The sequence below is a fragment of the Cydia pomonella genome, chromosome 20 (assembly GCF_033807575.1).
Source record: "Cydia pomonella isolate Wapato2018A chromosome 20, ilCydPomo1, whole genome shotgun sequence".
Taxonomy (NCBI): Eukaryota; Metazoa; Arthropoda; class Insecta; order Lepidoptera; family Tortricidae; genus Cydia; species Cydia pomonella.
Genome location: NC_084722.1, coordinates 4,952,372 through 4,972,124, shown reverse-complemented (window position 1 = coordinate 4,972,124; position 19,753 = coordinate 4,952,372). Strand labels below are relative to the sequence as shown.

Sequence of the window (19,753 nt, the reverse complement as noted above, 5' to 3'; positions counted from 1 at the left end):
TATTAAATGGGATATAATAGGAATTAGTGAAATGAGGAGATATGGCGAAGGAATAGAAGAATATCAAGAGTACATCCTACACTACAAAGGAGAGACACCCGGCCTGTACGGGGTGGGATTCCTAATCAAGAAGAGCCTTACACACAGTATTGAAGAAATCAAAGGAATATCTGAAAGAATAACATTGTTGAACATCACATTACCCTTTAAAAAAGAAGAAAAGTGGTCTATCATACAAGCATACTCTCCAACCGAAACAAGTAGTAAACTAAAAATCGAAAAATTCTATGAAGACTTACAAAAAACTATTCAAAGTTCCCATAAAAACATTATAGTAATGGGGGATTTTAATGGACAAGTAGGAATGTGCGGCAACAGTGGAGAAGAATTCACAGTGGGGAAATATGGTCATGGCGAAAGAAGCAAAAACGGGGATCGGTTAGTTACCTTTGCTTTACAAAACAAACTCAGAATCCTTAATACTTTTTATAAAAAGAAGAAAACAAAACAGTGGTCATGGATTTCCCCAAACAGCTTATACAAGAACGAAATAGACTTCATCATGACTAATAACGCCAAAATGTTCCAGGATGTGTCAATCATACACCATTTAAACTTTAATTCGGACCACAAAATGGTTCGCGCTAAACTAAGCGGCATAAATATAAAGAGGAACAGGATGAAGCACAAGGATACTTCTTCGCTTACTTGCACTCACAATAAGGACCAACTCATAAGATATTTACAAGAGTCAATAGGAAAAGATAAGCAAGACAACATAGCAACCCAGGCAAAATATGACAAATTTATAAATATTTTACAATCAGAAACTAAAAAAGTAAATTCAATAAGTAAAAGCGTAGTTTCCACGGAGACACAACAGCTGCTACAAGAGAGAAAAAAACTACTACAAAGCAAGGAAAGTAAACCTGACCGCCTCAAAATAGCAGACATTAGCAAAAAAATTAATGAACACATAAGAAAAGACAAAAAACTAAAAAGACAAGATACATTAAAAAAACATATTGAAAAAACCGGGGGAACAAAAAAGGCTATGAAAGAATTGAACTGTAAAAAGGATTGGATGCTAAAAGCAAAAACAAATCACGGAACCTATACAAGCAATAGAGAAGAAATGCTTAAAATAGCTACTGATTACTATAGAGACCTATACCAAAGTAACCACTCAAAAATAACGACAATTGGAAGTGACATAACAGACCCCGAGCCCATACCAAAAATATTGAAGGAGGAAATCATAAGAGCAATCAATACACAAAGAAGAGACAAGACCCCTGGAACAGACCAAATAACAAATAAACTACTAAAAGCTACTATACCGGCTATTACCCCTGCACTGACGGATATATTTAACGAAATTGTAGAAACCGAAAATATTCCTACAGATTGGACCAAATCAACTATAATTCTGTTACACAAAAAAGGAGATAAAGGAGAAATTGGCAACTATCGACCGATCAGTTTGTTATCGAATATATACAAGGTCTTTTCAAAAGTAATACTTTCCAGAATCACATCGACACTCGACGAAAATCAACCGAAAGAACAAGCGGGGTTCCGTAGCAAATATTCAACCGTCGACCACATCCATGTTTTAAAACAAGTTCTACAAAAGTACAGGGAATACAATAAAACCTACTATCTAGGATTTGTCGATTACAACAAAGCCTTCGATTCTTTAGAACATGATTACATCTGGGAAGCATTGCGTACTCAAGGAATCCAAGAAAAATACATACGCTTATTTAAAAACATATACTCCAAAAGCACTGCCCAAATCAGACTAGAAGCAACGGGAAAAGAGTTCTCTATAGAAAGAGGAGTCCGACAAGGTGATCCAATTTCTCCTAAGTTGTTCTCGGCGGCCTTAGAGATGATATTCAGAAATCTGGAATGGAATAATAATGGACTCAACATAAATGGCGAAAATCTGAATCATTTGCGTTTTGCAGACGATTTGATTCTATTCTCAGAATGTCCAGAAAATCTAGAACAAATGCTACAACAACTATCAGACCAAAGCATAGTAGCTGGCCTTTCAATGAACACAAACAAAACCAAAATTATGACTAACGGTTCACATAGTCACACCATCATGGTAAATAAGGAAAAAATAGACTATGTTGACGAGTATGTATACTTGGGTCAGCTAATAGCGACCAGTGATACTATGGCTAAAGAAATTGATAGAAGAATTGCCAACACTTGGAAAAGATTTTGGTCACTTAGTGAAGTAATGAAAAACCAAGACATGCCAATAAAGGAAAAAAGGAAAGTCTTTAACACATGCATCCTTCCGTGTTTAACATACGGTTGCCAAACATGGTCACTAACTGAAAAATTAACCAACAAAATTAAAGTATGCCAAAATGGAATAGAGAGAAGTGTAATTGGAGTAAAAAGAATAGATAAAATAAAATTAAACAAAATTAAAGGTATCACCAAATTCAAAGATGCGAACAAAGTATGTAAAACACTAAAATGGAAGTGGGCAGGACACATGATAAGAGAAAAAACTGATAAATGGACTAGGAAGATAAAGATAGAATGGTGCCCAATAGGTTGTGAAAGGAACCAGGGTGGCCAATGGAAACGCTGGGAAGATGACCTCAGGAAAGTGGCCGGCCCAGGATGGACGAGACTCGCAAGAGATAGGGAGAAATGGAACTCTTTAGAGGAGGCCTTTGTCGAAAGACAAGCTGTTGTTACAAAACTCAGTCGTCGGAAAAGAAAAACCTAATATTGTTATCACTGTAGAACAGCAATAAAGGCTTATTTTATTTTTATTTATTTATTTTACATACAGACGATATGGAAGGTAAAAAAACGCTTAGGATTGCCGCGGCTATAAGAAAATATTTATCTAATTAAGAACAATAAAATGATATGATATGTATATAGACAGAATTGTTGAATATTTTCGAGAGACATTTATGAAAAACGAAAAAAAGGAATGTTACTTAGACTTTATTACTCACGCCATTTTTTATTTTAATTGTGTTCGGACTTTGTTTCTCTCGTCAAATCTTAAAACTTGAAATTATTTTCGGCTCGGAGCTATGCTTTATTGCATTTAAATATTCCATCTATCTACTGTTTATCTTTTGGAACAGCTGCTTTTACTCTTCAAGATACGTATTACAAGTTAAAACGTTATTAGCATAAGGTCGCGTTACGTCAAGCCATGCGGAATCAATTTGGCCCTCAACAACAGCATTTACGACAAATTGCCAACCAATAATATTCACTTAGCTCTTCGAGGAACACGGAGGAGCAACGAGCAAAATCAGTTTCGAGCAAACATGCCAATTTGGAGGCATTACGCCGTCCACGAATTATTCGCGATATTAACATGAGTCGTGTCAGGAACTTGTCAAGCTGAGTCGATGCGGTAAGAGTGCGCACACGTATGTGATTTCGTTGCGATTAGTCTGTCAGCGGATAATCGCGGGTTCGCGGCGCAAAATACATCGACAGAATTCGCTAAGTACCTTTCTACTACTCGTATCTTTCTTGTTACTCACAAACGCAGAGGCTGCATAATTCACCACAAGCTGTTCAAAACATGACAATAAATGTATTTCTTTTATCAGTGACAACAGAAATAGCAACTATTCCGATGTAAAAAGCCACGCAATCTTGTTTTTTGAATGAGTGAAGTGATGTAAATTTAAGAATTCTTTGCCAGTCTGACGCTGGTTTGCGGCGCCACTAATACCGGTAAAGTTGTGTTCACACCGTGTGAACAGTATTTTCTTGTCTCAAATGATAGTACTTCGGCCTTTCGGATTATTATTAGCTCGTGCATCCGCTTTCAAACGCAACAGTCAACTGCATTTCCCATTGAAAATACAAGGCGTGCAGTGCTAAGTGATATACAACTAGTGGGCGCGGATGAAGTGATAGTTATACCTACTACAGCATACACTTTCAGAAAGGTTATAAGAGTATATGGTAATATATTTAGTCATTATATTACATTATAGCCCTGTAGATAACGCTGATCAGGAGAATTCCAAGAACGATTTCTAAATGCAGGCAATGAATAAGTAAATAATTTTAAGACAAAGCTTGCTGAGCATTTGACACCCACGGCGTACTTTATACTTTGGTTTTAAAAATAAAAGTAATCTTAGTCATCGAGCCACGTCATTGTCGATAGAAAGTGAAAACAGCTTGTTTAAGTGCTTTATTGGTGTACTGAAAACGAGCGTAACGACCTAACAATCTGCCGTGGCTGTATACTAAGTAGGGATCCTTAGCGTCGTTCATATACCTAAGTGTTTATCTTCTGGTTATTTTACGTGACAGAAAGTAGGTATCTACTCTGTCTTTCGGAGATATTATTAGAATAGACATGATATAGTTTGATGATTATTTCATTTTTAATCCATATTGTAGTAACACGAGTGTTGGAAGACTTGGAAGCTCTTCACGACTTAACAAAACATTGCAATCTTTTGAGTGTAACAGTAAAAACAATATCTCTTACAACTCGAGTAGAATGTTAGATATTTTGTGTTCTTATTCGTAAAAACTTAAGAGTTTTTATGAACTTCGTCAAAATTACGATACGATTTCCGCTTACGCATTGACGTTTGAACTCAAAAGGTCGTTATCAAAATTAACGATTAGGTATCCTTGTAAAAAGTTGTTTTATTTTTTGTGAAATTACATATGCCTTATTATGCTTAAGATCAAATGGTAATCTGCAAAAAGTGCTGCTAATGACTTTCCGAAAAGACCCTAACATTCTCAATGCTTGCCAAACGCTTTAAGCAAACCAGTAACAATGTGGTCTTTGACTTCAAATAGTTGCTAATGACCAAGAGGTCACACTTCGGCGACACAAGTTCAGAATGACAAAGAGCAAAGACAAACGGGTGAGCCCACACACGAACATACGGACGAGGAAGCTCGCATTACACATATATATCCATGTATCTTCCTACGCTACTTGACTCAATGCAATTATCTGTTAAGACATAAATTACATCCGCATTTGTATCACAATCGGCGAAATATAATATCGTAAATCGGAGCAGTTATCAACTACTAAAATACCTAATTAAATACTATATTACAAACTAAACAAAACCGGCAGCCGTGTTGCAATTCACGGAAACCAAGCAAAACTGAAAATTTGTAAAACGAGAGAATATAAAACAGGCAGCGGCAACGCGCTGTGAACTATTCGACAAATGCGTAAACCGATAAACTTACGCACGTACGCTAGTTCTTAAGGCTACGCACTAAGAACCATTGTAGTTCTTTATATCCCGGTAGCTGATCAGACAAAGCTGAGACCCGGAACGCCAGTAAACAACGAACGGCGACACCGTAAACCACCTTATCGGACAGCGCGCTTAGTGTCCTTGCATTAGTCTTAGGACGCTAGTAAATAGAAAGTGGTAATAGTAAAATCAATATTCTGATGTTTGCGGCGAGATAGCGTTTGTGACTTACGCAGCTTATGCTATTATTAGGTTGTAATACGGTAGACTTCAGTTTATGTTGGTTTCCATATGTTTATGATGTAAGTACCTACTCCTGCTCGATGTTGACTATCCGTTTCCTTATATGTTAAATTTATATTTAGCGGTATCGTTTAAAGGTTTACAATGATCAATCATCAACATTAGGAATTAGATTTATGATTTCTCTGTATATAGTAATGTACATATGCATAATGCCATACGATTTGATCAAGATTTTTTAGCACAGTTTACTAATAAAAGAGGCAGAACATCTTACGTTCAGGGCGCTCTTTTTAGCACTAGAAAACATATAAGTACTTATTTGCAACCTTGTTTTTAGATTCGAGCAAATACAACAACTTACAAGCACCTTTGACTTTCACCCCTTAATTCAGCTATCTTTACTCCTAATCAGTATATTCCCAGATCATTAACATGGTTCCCGCCGACTGTCCATACGTCCACGGGGTAGAATGGTATCAGGGTACCGCTAGGGAGGCATTATCGCCCATATACGCCAGAGGTAATAGTTGTCATTGGTCAGCGGTACCAAATAGGCGGACGGTATAAATCGTCAGCTGTCGACACTTTGTCAGGGGAAATTGCGAATCAATTTGTGCTACATGGGTGGTTCCCGTTTTACTGCGTCTGATGCTAACGTTATTGGTGCGAAGTACTTTATTTGATATCACTTGGAAGCTGGTACGAATACATGTTTGATGTTTACTTACCTATTCTTATTATTTTAATCAAAACACCTAAATACAGCTTCTGATGTTTCAGTGGAAATTTGTAAAAATGTTAAATCGCTATTACTAGGGCAAGATTCTGAAAATTAAGTTTTTCCAAAATGGAAAGTTAATTTAATTATTATGAAAATGTTAGAAGCTTCCGAGAGCTTTCCCAACCTTTTGGAAACTAGAAATTTTCCAAACAGTTTGCAGAAGCAACTTGCACATTCGTAAATCTAAACATACCATACCCCAAAATACAAACGTTTTTATTTTTGTTTTCGTTTGATCATATCTGCAGCTGTTCTATTATTTAATGAAGTTAGATGAGCAGTATTAACCTTAAAGTGCAACTAATTCATTTCCTATTACTTTGAAACCAAAGACGAAAAGGGTGCACAGAAGTCAATATAAAAGACATCGATACATTAAAGTAAGATAAATAGTAACCTATTTGCAGTGAATGTGGAACTTACATTACATCTAATTTTAGGTCTCCGGAAACAGTTTCGAACGCAGTCCGGTTACAACATGATGCATGTTACTTTACATACATCCCACGCTTTGAGGGATCCGCCGGTTACTTTCGCAATTTCTCGTTAAATATCAAGAGTTCGCTAGATATTGCACTCTAGCTGCTGGTAAAACGGTGGAATATTCAGCTAGAACTTGGATGTGATAGGAAGTTTGGATAGTAATGCCGTTTTACAGTCACGTTTAATAGTATGGCCGAATAGCAGGTGTGTTGCGTACGGTTGACCCAGTGCGGGCATCTGTTAGCGTTGAACACATTTATGGTAATCTATGTTTACCAAATTCGCCCTTTTCACAACCTTCTTCCATTTATTAGACACTCAGAATTTTAATTGAAATTTAAACAAACGCGATAAATTCTGGGCACGTCTGGTTGAATTAATGTTAGAGGGAATTAATCTTAACGGTTTTGCATAGGTATTCCACGAATGTGCCCATAATTTAGTTCCCTGTAATATTTACCTTAACAATTGTTGCGAATGTTTACTAGCCGGCGTCAACGTTACTCATGTTGGACAACCGGATTTTAGTGGTACAGATACAACCTGATTTTAATACACGGAATTTAATTGACTCAGATTTACATTAAAGTTATATACCTAGTAGTATTATAATATATGGTACAGAGTTAAATGCCGCAATTTTACTTGTTTGTTACAATTTGTTATCGAAAATATAATATGTGTATAGAGTCAGACCAAGATAAGTTGGCAACGATTTTGATAGCCCAGATAGTACAAGTGTTATTTTAAACGTCAAACATCTATAATATTATGACATATACTTAACACTTGTTAGGGTCGGCAACGCGCATGTAACTCTACTGGAATTGCAGGCGTACATAGGCTACGGAGACTGCTTACCTGCACCGACGTGGTATAAAAAAAAACCTAAACCGTAACGTAGTGAAAGGTTGATCAGGGAAAGGTACAGTTCCAAATAAATATTCTCGTTGCAACCACGTTGCAACATATATTTAGTACCACATTGCGACAATCAAAGATATCCATGTCAATGGGCGCTATTAACATTGCGCCCTCACCGATATTACAAACTAGTTTAACATCCACAATTTCACCTTGTGACACTGTGCGTGTTTATTACAGTTATCGCATGTGTATGGTAATTTCATATGCAGAATGAGGAATGCCCTTCCTGTGCATCGCTATCATTAACGTCAGTTTTGCCGACTACATATTGCTATCCTAAGAGTTCGACTTGTGCTAACCAATATAAAATATGGCCTCGTTATTTATCACAAGTCTCAACAGTCAGATATCTTGTTAAGGCAGGTTTTCTGAGTCGAACGATAGTAGTACGCAATGGAATTAAGTTGTGATTGGCATTAATAGTGGGCTGTCGACGTTAAGGTCTCGATTCTGCCGCGACATCTGACCAACCCGCTGTCAACTGCAGCAATTAGAATCGGTTCGATTGAGTTCATAAGAATGACGATTAACTTAGCCATTACAATTAGTAAGATACAAATTATGTAGTAGTATATTGGATATGTAGGTAGGTATACAAAATTTATACATAGACGAAAAAATAGTACCTAACCTTATCAACAATAAACGTGAGCCTAAATTTGGAAAAGAAGAAATAACTCACAAGTAATATCTATTTCGTTCCAGATTAAGTCGAAAAGACATAGAATAGAAAATAGAAACATACCAATAAATTCAGAATATAAATTGCCGTCGAGTATATTGGCCACACTTTATAATGTATAAACTTTGGTATTTATACAAAATTTTCCTTATTATCTTGGAGAATCATGTTAACATTTATTATCGTTAACTTATCAGTGTAAATGTCACCACACCATAAACTATGCGAACAACAGGCATATGAATACTGTTACTTCCACTATTCAAATTAGTGTTTCGTAAAGGGAATGAGAGGCAATTCAATATTGGTACAATAAAGTTCTTAATGCCTATACAGTTTGGAATGTGAAAATTACAAGTAATGTTACAATCGTAAATTGCAACTAGGACCGTCCTTCCGTGTTTTATTCGCAGTTGAGAGTTAACATAAGGGCGTAAATTGTAAATAAAGTATCATAAAGTCCATCAATTGTAGTTACTTTACGACTATATCCATTGAAAGCCAGGCAGCTAAATCCTTTTCTTTATATATTTTTTAACAGGACTGATACCCATCAGGAAACGGGATTTCTTGTCAATACCAGTACAAGAAAAAGTGATCTTTATGAGTCATGTAGAAAAATGATTTCCTTTTTTAGAACTCGGTAAAAAAATAGGAGACCATCAGTGTAAGAAATGTGGATACTTGCTAGGAAAAAGTAATAGGTCCTTGAACATCAGTAACCGAGCTATCAATCAGTCCGTCAATAAAAGTAAATCTATTGATTTAGTATCCCAATAAAATAGATTTAGATTTATTAAAAACCGTTTTTTTGTTTGCCACAGCTTGACTTAAACTGCCGCGCTTGCCGTATATATCGTGTGTATTAACAACATTTAGAATATATGAATGTCTGCCTGATTTGAAATTTAATATACGTCAAATATTAGGTTAGGTGGTCACATTAGGCTTCTTTACACATATTTATAAGTGTTTATTGCGAGTTCATATATTTTATATTATATACACAATAAATGAGTTTTCGGATGCTGTTACGGTGTACATGCGAAAGTGTCTCGAAACATAGAAGTCTTGAATAGAAACGACGTGGAACAGCGGTAAATTGACAATAAATGTCTGTACAGTAACGGTTTTGCTTATGTCAATGTAATTTATGACGGTAAATACATATTTATGAGTTCAATTTGACTATTTGTACTTTATTTAGACGTAATAAAATGATCACAGTGAAATACTTTTATATTTATTCCGGCAAAATCGATAATCAATTGGTAAATCTAGTTATTATTCGTTTGTCCTTACTTATCATATCACGGTAACGTTTGTGTTAAACATAGGCAAGGCACATTTTTAAGAATAGGCATTTCGACTTATGAATAAGAGTGTATAAGTAGGTAACTAGAGTGACGATATGGTCAGTATCTATTTCTAATTAGTTCAAGTAATCAAGTCGCTGTATCGGTTTAAAAAAATGATATAAAGTACTCAAAAATATTTGAACATGCACTTTAGTGTCTAGCTAGTCTTCGTTCAGATATTTGCGATATATACGAGTAAGACAGACCGGTCTTATGATATCTAAGTATATAATTAACAAGTTATCCAAATCACCATCCACAATTGGAGATTAAACCATAACCGGGATAATAACATGCTTTTCCCCGCAAGGACAAGGTCGTTAAGAGTCGTATTTAGAAATCTTTTAATGTCTCATGCGTAGCCTAAACGGGAACCCGGCGTGGTCTGACCAAATCGGGGCGGCTGAGTCATTTGTTACGTCAAAATGTTGATAGTCATGATCCCGGTCTATGGGGAGAAACGGTATGCTAGTGTTAGAAATATCACTGTTTATCTAAGTCACTGCGTATTTTTACAAGATTTTATTTAACTTAACCTTAACTTAAGGTGTATAAAAGTTATAAAATATGTATACCATTTAATAAATTATTTCTAATAGCAGGTACGTAGATTTAATTTATATCATCCACGAACTTCAAGGAGACTCAAGATAGTACCACACATGGTGAACAATTTGAAGAAATTTGAGCTAAAGACACGGAGATCTAAATCTGTATTTTGAATGCATCGCAGTAAGCACCATATTTGCATATCGTAGACCTAGACTACAAAACAGTATTTTATTGTTAGAATGGAGTGAGAAGATCAAACGTTTTTTTCTTTACAAGTGCCTTTTCCGTAAAATTCAGTATATCCTTGTTACTAAGAGAAAACAATAATTTATTACTACATGTTTACGACATTTTATATGCCATATATTTTGTATAAAGCGACCGCCACATCTGAGGCAGTAAAGACAAATATAGCGAACGATAGTATCTAATATAAATGCACGTCCAGACTCGCACTGACTGACACCTCGCTTGGAATACATATGCGTGCTAGAAGCTTAGTACAACTATAAAAACATATCACTATTCCGTTTTATCATATAGGTCAAGCCTTACGACAGATAGAGATAGAAGAACTAAGCGAAAACGTGTCGGTATTCCGTACCACGCGCGGCAGAATAGCTCCACCATTTTTAGATCCACCATTCATGGAAATAGAACAGCTAAGACATATAATAATGCATTCTGATTTAGGCCCGCATAAGCACTCGATTTACAACTTTGAACCTTAGCGTGAGGAGAGAAGGGATAGTTTCTTTAGAAAGTGGTGGAAACCGTACGTTGTCTGGTACGTCGGAAATGCCATAGCGAGGTGTTGACTCGCAGTCCGGAAATCTTCACCGTGCATAGAATGTATTATGGTTTAGGCATGCCGACGCTTATTGGCTGTGGTGACTTCAAGAAAATCATTAGAGTAGAGCGCATAAGATATTTACTAATAGTAGCTCTGTGAGCTGTAGACCTCGCGAGCATAAAATAAAACTAAATTAATGTATGGCTCCGCCATTTTGAAAAGTCTCCAAAAACTGAATTGACAATAAAATTGTACTTAATAAATTATCGAACCGGCTCACAAAATTTCATGAGAATCGGTTGAGAATTGCGACCTTGTAGAGGAGAACATCCGGACATACGAAATCATTTTGGGTCAAGCCGACGCGGAAACCTTCCTTAACGCACGGACAATTAAGTATCAAAGTAATTTCAGCAGCGTTCATCTTGGCGCCTTATTAATAAACTATATGCAATTTCAAGGAATATTATTGTAAAAAACCGTTTTCCTTCGAAACGAAAAATCACGGTTTAAGCTTCGAAAAAGCGCATGTGTCACATATGGACTTCCAAGAATCCACAAACTACAGATATCAAAAGACCATACGATTGTAGCCTCCTTGGTATGAAAAAAAGGTACAAAACAACATATCTATTGTATATTAAAAGGATCACACCCAATAAGGGAAGGTGACAGATTCAGAATACAAATGACGCGGTGTTATCTGAGGCTCGGATCTCTGATTTTGTATGCACATCATTGCATTCGTACCTGGGATAGACGGCATCAAAAAGGTATATATAAAAAGACACATTTGAAAAATTTATCGTAGGGTACCTAACACAGATTCATAAGGGCTGGTGTGAGATTTGTTCCGATCATTAATAAAAAAAGTGTACTTATAGGTTTCTAAAGGGTTGACAACGCGCATTCGATACTCCTGGGTGCATAGACAAAATGCCAGTCGTTAACGCTCCGTAGCGAAAAACTCCGAAAAACTCGGCCCAAGCCCTCCTACAACTATACATACAACTCATCTGGACAGCTCTACTGTGCTCCGTGCAGCCGAACTTTCAAAACGAAATTTGGATTTGCAAGTCGCGTAATAGTTAATAAATAATATTCAAATACAATATTAATAAAAATAAAATAACTTGTCAGGATGTCGCCGTCGACGGATACGTCTGGGAGGACATCATCATCAATATGGAAGAGTCGGAGAAACATCATTATTGGTATCTACGCACCCTGGCGGCCTAGCTAAGATGACAATCGTTCGCAGAGAAAATAAACGCAACGCTATCTGTCTCTATCGCACTAATATGGAAGAGTGATAGAGAGACAATAGCGTTTCGTTTCGTTCGGGCCTCCTGAACGTACAAACGCTCACAAGCTACGGTAGCAGTGGGCTATACGTGTTTGCCACCGACATGGTCAGTTTTCAGAATCTATCTGCAAGAGCGCCATAATTATGAAAAGCACTCCAAAAGTAAAAACACCCAAACTATTATTTGATATTGCTTTAAAGTAGATCCAAAATCGATCCACTAATTCAATAAGCACATCATATTATTGGTGATCAGGTAGCATGCAATACTAACCACTAAGAACGGCCTATATATGTTTGCAACACAAGATAAAGGCCAGATATATCGGTCAAGAAGTGATATTCCATTCGCTTAATACCAAGCGAACGAGATGTTCCAAATCCAATTTAAGGACTGTCTTCAACTACGTATATTTGTAAGGTCACGTTATACTGGTTTGCCAAGGAACTTGATTCAACCAATAACAATCAACCAATGAGAGCACACAGGCAAAGTACTTATCCGACCAATTGATTCTGAGCTGAATATATTTGTGTATAAACAATAATCGCAGGAACCACTCGAGGGAAGGGTCTTAAAATAAACAGTTGAACGGCGATATAGTGGATGCTTATCATATGCAAGCATGCAGTTCGTACTGCATGTACAGATTAGAGACAGTAAGTGACTATTTGACTCAACAATGCCTGATTCAATGGAATACAAGCGATACTTACTGTAAAAATTAGGTAATCAAATTAATTTTAGCGTCTGTCCGCCCAGGCCTATAAATCAATCCATTTAATTTTGAATTTGACAAAATATCGCAGGGTGGCTCGAGGTTAATGCTTAGCTAAACACTCTACCTGCCCATCGAGTATATATTTACTTTATTCTTTAAGATGGAAATGCACACAGCACATCCTCTCAAAATCCTTTTTGTACGGCGTTTTGGGTCCACAGTGAATTTGTATGAATATCGTGCGGTACCCCACCAAGATAAAGAATAAATTCTTAAGTATAAATATTTCAATTCAGACATTGCAGTGAACTATTAAGAGGAAATACCAGCTAAGGGCCTAAAATTAGTACGATAAGATAACTGCAGCTTAGACGAAAAATCCTGCGTAAAAATCTCAGAGATCGAGGTTTCGTTCTCGACATTTTCCTCCTCTAAAACTTAACCAATCGGAATGAAATTTTGGGAACGGAATTTAGAAATAAAATATATGTGCCTGACCGATTTAATTTTTGCATTTATTGTTGCCGATTTTAGCGCTTTTTAAAGTGACCTAATTCTTATAAAAACATAAATATTAAAAAATGCAAAACGTACAGACACGGTACTGGTAATATTGAACTCGTATAAAAAATTAAATTATTCATCTAGGGCCCAAAACCAAGCAAGGAAAATGTCGAGAACGTTTGTATGGAAAAATGACCACTAATATGTCCCCTTAATATCCCCAAGGCGATAATATATACTATAATAACACGTTGCATTACTGAGTACAAGCTGTGCACTGGTTTGTGTAATACAAAATAAGCATAATGCATTTATGTGCCTCGAACGCATCGGAGCAAAGTGAATGTAAATAAATATACACCTACTTTAACGATTATGGGAGCGGTGTAGTCAATGTTTATACAGTGGTGATGGATTTTACTGGAGATAAAGATGAGCTATGACACAGGCACAAGTAGACAGTGAGATGGCATCGAGTTCAGTATCAGTACTATATTTTAATTAAACAAATCTAAGATTGTATGTATGTATGTAAACACTTTATTGTACATAAGGAACAAGTAAAGATACAATAAAAGGAAAAAATAATAATGTTGGCAATGTACAAAGGCGAACTTATCCCTATAAGGGATCTCTTCCAGTCAACCTTTGTCACCTTCGACTGCTTATTATGCATATGGTGCGTCTAATTTAGGGTATGGCATTATTATTTGGGTAAATAATAAGAAGAAAAGAGCGTTCCTAGGTTGCCTAGCAAGAAGACGTCCTATCGGACGCCCCAGGTATCGCTAGAGCGACGTGGTGGAGGCGGATCCGCACGAACTTCGAGTCAAATATAGGCTAGAAGTCGCACAGGACCAAGAAAAGTGGCACTGTCTTGTGTCGGAGGCCAAAACAGGTTCCGGGATTTTAAAAACAGAGACATACATTTTCAAACTCCCGAAAGACGTCACAGAAGCAAGCACACTTAGAGAATAAATACCGGTTTTAACCATTTTAACAATAGCCACTTACTTTCAGTAACACACGGATTCTAATTCGAAACGACATAAAGTTATAACTGTAATGTGTAACCGAGCTTTGCCTTTCGCAACGAGTCGTGGGCGGCGACACCGATGGCATGGTTAGCGATATTGTTGACGCTTTTTGTAAACATTGCACTTTGAGTCATACAAATTGGGAAAACAAAAGAACCTTTCCAGGAACAATGTGAGTTAAAAGACTAATACTAGATTTTTACATAGCTGTCAATATAACAGACTTTCGCGTATCAGGGAGTCTAGTCAAATGACAATTGTTTACAGAAAACGCCAATCGATAATGATTAATTACATTACTTTTTTGTCGCGATATATTTTTACTTTTCGATTATGATTATGATGATGATTGTCATATTGGCTGCGGCTCCTGATATAGTCCCCAGATAGCTTTGTTTGCATCTAAGGCAGTTTGCACCAACCAAGAGGCGTCGAATTGATAGACGTTAAAAAGGTGCTAAAGAAAGCTAACTCAAGTTTGGTTTGCACCGTGTCGACGGAAATAGAAAAGGCAAATTAGAAGGTCAAGAACCCACACCTTTTTTTTTTTATAAACTTATTCCTCCTAATGTGCTCTGGAAAGACATCGAGAGATCGTCTTCATTATACGCTAACGCCGGCAAACCGCGGCTCGCGAGTAGCATACAGCTCTTTTGACCTGTAATTATGCCATTTGTGGCTCTTCAAGGTACCCAAACAATTAGGTAACACTTAGATAGACCAATCAAATCCACTTTTGAAGTTCTGGGATTCCTAAAATTGAAAATTTCTACTATTTTCAAAAATTTGCCGGCCCCCGCAATACGGTAATGATTGTGTGGAGAGATAAATAGAATTATCCAGTTTCGATAAAGCATTCCTTTGCCATTTACCAAGATAGTATTTACACCAGCGATAGTTCAGGATACACTGAAATCATTATGAATTAAGATGTATTGTAAACCTTTACTCCTAGGTACAGTAGCAGACTGGCTAATAAATCTACGAAACAGTTCAATAAACAAGCATAAAACAATAAAATGTGCCAAATAAATATAAAACAGTAATAGCAATAAACGCTTGGCGACTAACAAATTACTGATCAGAACAACGAGGACGAAAACATGTTGAATAACGATAGTTTCATTCTAAAGTAATTAATAATTCCGTTTTATTTACATTCCTAATTGGCTTCTACTAAAATGTATCATGCTGTGATCGGAAATTATTATTTTTATGGAGGAAACTATGTAGAAGCAGTAGCAGTCTTGTTTTTTAACTGTCCTCGTTCCTTCGCGGTTAACAGGCTTTAAAATTGATTTAGTGATATTTGAATGTCTCTAAATTATGGTAATTTCCGAGCTTTAGTTTTAACATAATTCATGGCAGTTATTAGTTAATTAAGAAATGGTTAATAGTAAATAATAGATTGGTTAAAAGTTAGCAATTAACGCCTTGGTGTAAAATTTCAACAGACAAGACGATATACTTAAAACAAGAGACCTATCCGCTAAAATTCACTTGACAATATCACCATATTCCCCAATGATGATATTGGACGACATTGTTTTCCGAGACCCCATCATTCCATTGTGCTGTAATGTGCTCGTAATAGGACATCCCTCTCAAAATGTAATATTTTTTTACCCCGCAATTATTTAATCCTAGTTGGCGAACTTATTCCAACTATTTATATGATTGGAGTTCAGAACATGATTCAGGTGACTATTGACCATAAGAGATATATTAATTCACTAAGGATAAACTGATCCCAAAAAAGTGAGCGATTTTTCAAAAGGCCCGGTTAAATTGGTGTATTGAACCGTTCGAATAGCCCAAGCTCTATAGCATTCAGAACAGCGCTGTAGCATCCCAGTCATCTCCTAGTAATTATAACTGACGCAACTCCTTACAGGGACGTCCCGTTGGCCGGAACCCGGCTCGGCTAATGATAGGGATCAGTAATGTAATTAACATCGGAAAGGGCAGATAGCCGTTGAAGTGTTAAATATTCGACTTATGAGTATCGTTCTTCACGTAAGGCGTATCGACACATAATAAACGTGAAAAGTGGCACTAAAGGTTTTTTAGAATTGGTAGGTAAATGTGGCGAAGACCGTCTATTAGGTAAGACCGTCTGCAAGCTCTTTCATCGCTTCTTACTCTTGCGTTTGTATTCATACTCCACTCACAGAAGGCCGATAGAGCAGAAGGAGGGAAGCTCTTCCTTTCTGACTGTCGGCCCGATTCGAACTTTAAGATACGTCAAAAAATTCCTACAGATACTATATGAATTGGATATGTCAGTGTTAAAAGTGACGTGTTTGTTTGAAGAAACGTCACTTTTGACACTGACATATCTAATCCATATCGTATCTTTAGCAAATGTTTGACGTATCCGTGTCTGAGCAAAGTTCGTAATTTTTTTACCACATTGACCTTACTAGTATATTTTAAACAGACAATGTTTTATTATACATACCTTTCATTACTGTTTCTGGCAAAAAATCTGAATAGCACACGGCTCATTCAACCTTAGCACTCTGTTTGTTGAAAGTAGTTTTGTACTGAGTGCGAATGTGGTGTATCAAGATCAAGTTTCCTCAGGTATACATAAACATTCATGCAGTACTTTTTGGGCTCGTAATTTCGAGTTAGGGCACGGTGCAAATGACAATATAAGACTAAGTAGGTAGCTATACATAAGGCTAGCTTTGCGTAAGGAGTGCCATTTGAGTCACTTAATGCAAACATTTAATTGACATTCAATATATCAATGAAACGTATAATTTACAACTGACAGATAATGATACTGACTCACGTAACGCATAACAATTCCACCGTATGCATATTATATTTATGAGGAGGTTTATTGCACTTAAATGCAGCAATCAGTCCTGAAATGCACGCGTAGAACATCGGAAGGCCTATAAAAATAACAAGCAAAGAAGAATTCGTGTTGTTCGTGTGTAAGGAATTATCGTATAACGTAAACTCGCTTTCACATAAAAAAGGTATCAAAATCGGTCCATCCGTTCGAGAGCTACGATGCAACAGACAGACAGACATTGGCTTCAAACATATAACACCTCTCTTTTTGCGTCGGGGGTTAAAGATGAGTAATATAATAGCCTTTATTACGAAATACCTAAAACTACATCACTGCAAACAACAAACAAACTACATCTTGACTTTAACGCGATTGGAGCTATATCGTAAGCTCCGTTATTCAATAATCATCTATTTTCATTGTGTTATTTTTTTCAATTGTATAAAAGCGTTTTTTTTACTCGCTTACGAGAGTTACGAGATGAAGATAGCTGAACTTGTGAAAATGGACTTCGCGGCTAAACACTAAGGCCACTAGGCCAACACACCCGTAGCGTCGGTCTCATAAAAGTTGTCTCATTCGAACTTGCTTGGAAAAAAACATAGCTTTCTATAATCTGATGTAAATCTGGAATACACATTATACACAACCCGCATAAAAGCACCGACCAGATAACCATCAGTGCAACACTAGAATAAGTAGCGACTTTCGCCTAATCGAGGAACAGCAGGCTACCTCTAAACTCTCACAACGTGTAGTTGAAAACATTACTTTATGTCCAGCAGAATAAAGTTAAACTCCCTAATTTAATTTCATCCTTATACGGCTTTGTAGAAGTTATCTGTAGTAACATGTCGTCGCAAAATTGCAGCTATCAATCCTTGGACAGACATGGGACAGTTAAAACAAGAACAGTAAAAGAAAATTAATCACGCGAGAGCAATTAAGAGACTCGAAATAACTTGGAAAGTCAATTTATTGTGTGGCACACATGATATTCTATTTGCAAGTTTCCAGTTCCGCAAGTTTAGTATTGCCAGCTACCAAAAGTAAAACCTAATTCCCAAGATATCAACACATAGGTGCCATAAACCGAATCCGGCATCAGGGTAGTTCGCGATGGAGACGGTGAGGAGAAAATAACGTAATTCGTGGAAATTGGTGGACGTTCAAGAACAGGATAAGAAAAAATAATTGTTAATTATGTTCAGCAAATGGAGCACTAGGCTTGAGAATATACATTAGCAAGTAGGTATTCAAAAATAAAAAATAGCACTATCATGAGCAGCGAGAAGCCTTTATATTATATTTAATTCCGCGAGTGTAGATTGTAAATTAGTACGCGGCATTTATTAAGCGCTATAAATCTCAAATCTCCGACCACAAAGCTTAAACAATGTCGCTATTTCGAAACACATTAAATCGACAACAAAACCTTACAAGAAATTAAATTATAAAACAAAGAGGCCTTAAAATAAAATATGCGAACACAAAAATGCAACAATGTGTTCATAATTAGGTACACGCCGCCGTGAATTTCACAATGGGTGAGGTGTGTAGGAGACGAATTATGCTTGGATTGACATTAATGCTGCCCTTGGCGCGAGGCATATTTCATCTACGTTCACGTTCCGAACATCTTCGTGATAGTAATCAGGGGGCATTTTTGAAATCTCGTTTAGGTAATTAATGGTAGGTATGTTAACAAGGTTTACGCTCAAGGATTTAATAGGTAACTACCTAGAGACATTATATATAAGTAAATAAGAATAGATACGCTTAGATTATTGAACTTTTATTTCGCACATTGTTTTTACATACATAATTCGTCTTTTTTAAGAAATTTTTTGCCATTCTTATCCATGCCAAATATCTTCTCGATATACGCGTCTTAGAAAAAGTTGTGTAATGAGGTTTAGGTTATTATTTCATTCTTTTAAAATTTAAGTGGAAGTGTCAAATTCCGTCAATCTTAAATAACACTTAACATTAAAACACAAAAAGCAATAAGTAAACACACAAAACTATGTAATAACCCATTCCGTTTACAAAAAATGCTTATTCAACATACGACCTTTGAATTACTTTAGCTAGGGTTTAGAGACTTTATACGGGAAAGCTTCGCTGGCATTAATGAAGATTCTTAGAGTGAGATCAAGATAAGTTGACAGCGATTTTGACAGCCCAGATTTTTAGCGTTTCTGTTTTGGAAATTTAATCTGATTTCATACATATACGAGTACATTGAATTAATATTATGAATATATGTAAGTGTAAGTATAATTGTTTAAGTAATAA

The 19,753-nt window shown here is 36.4% G+C and overlaps 1 protein-coding gene across 6 annotated transcripts in view; it reads right to left on the bottom strand.

The window, feature by feature from the left end:
* LOC133528823 (unconventional myosin-XVIIIa) overlaps positions 1–19,753 on the bottom strand; it is a 301,706-nt gene that overhangs the window by 173,857 nt on the left and 108,096 nt on the right. The window lies entirely within an intron of this gene.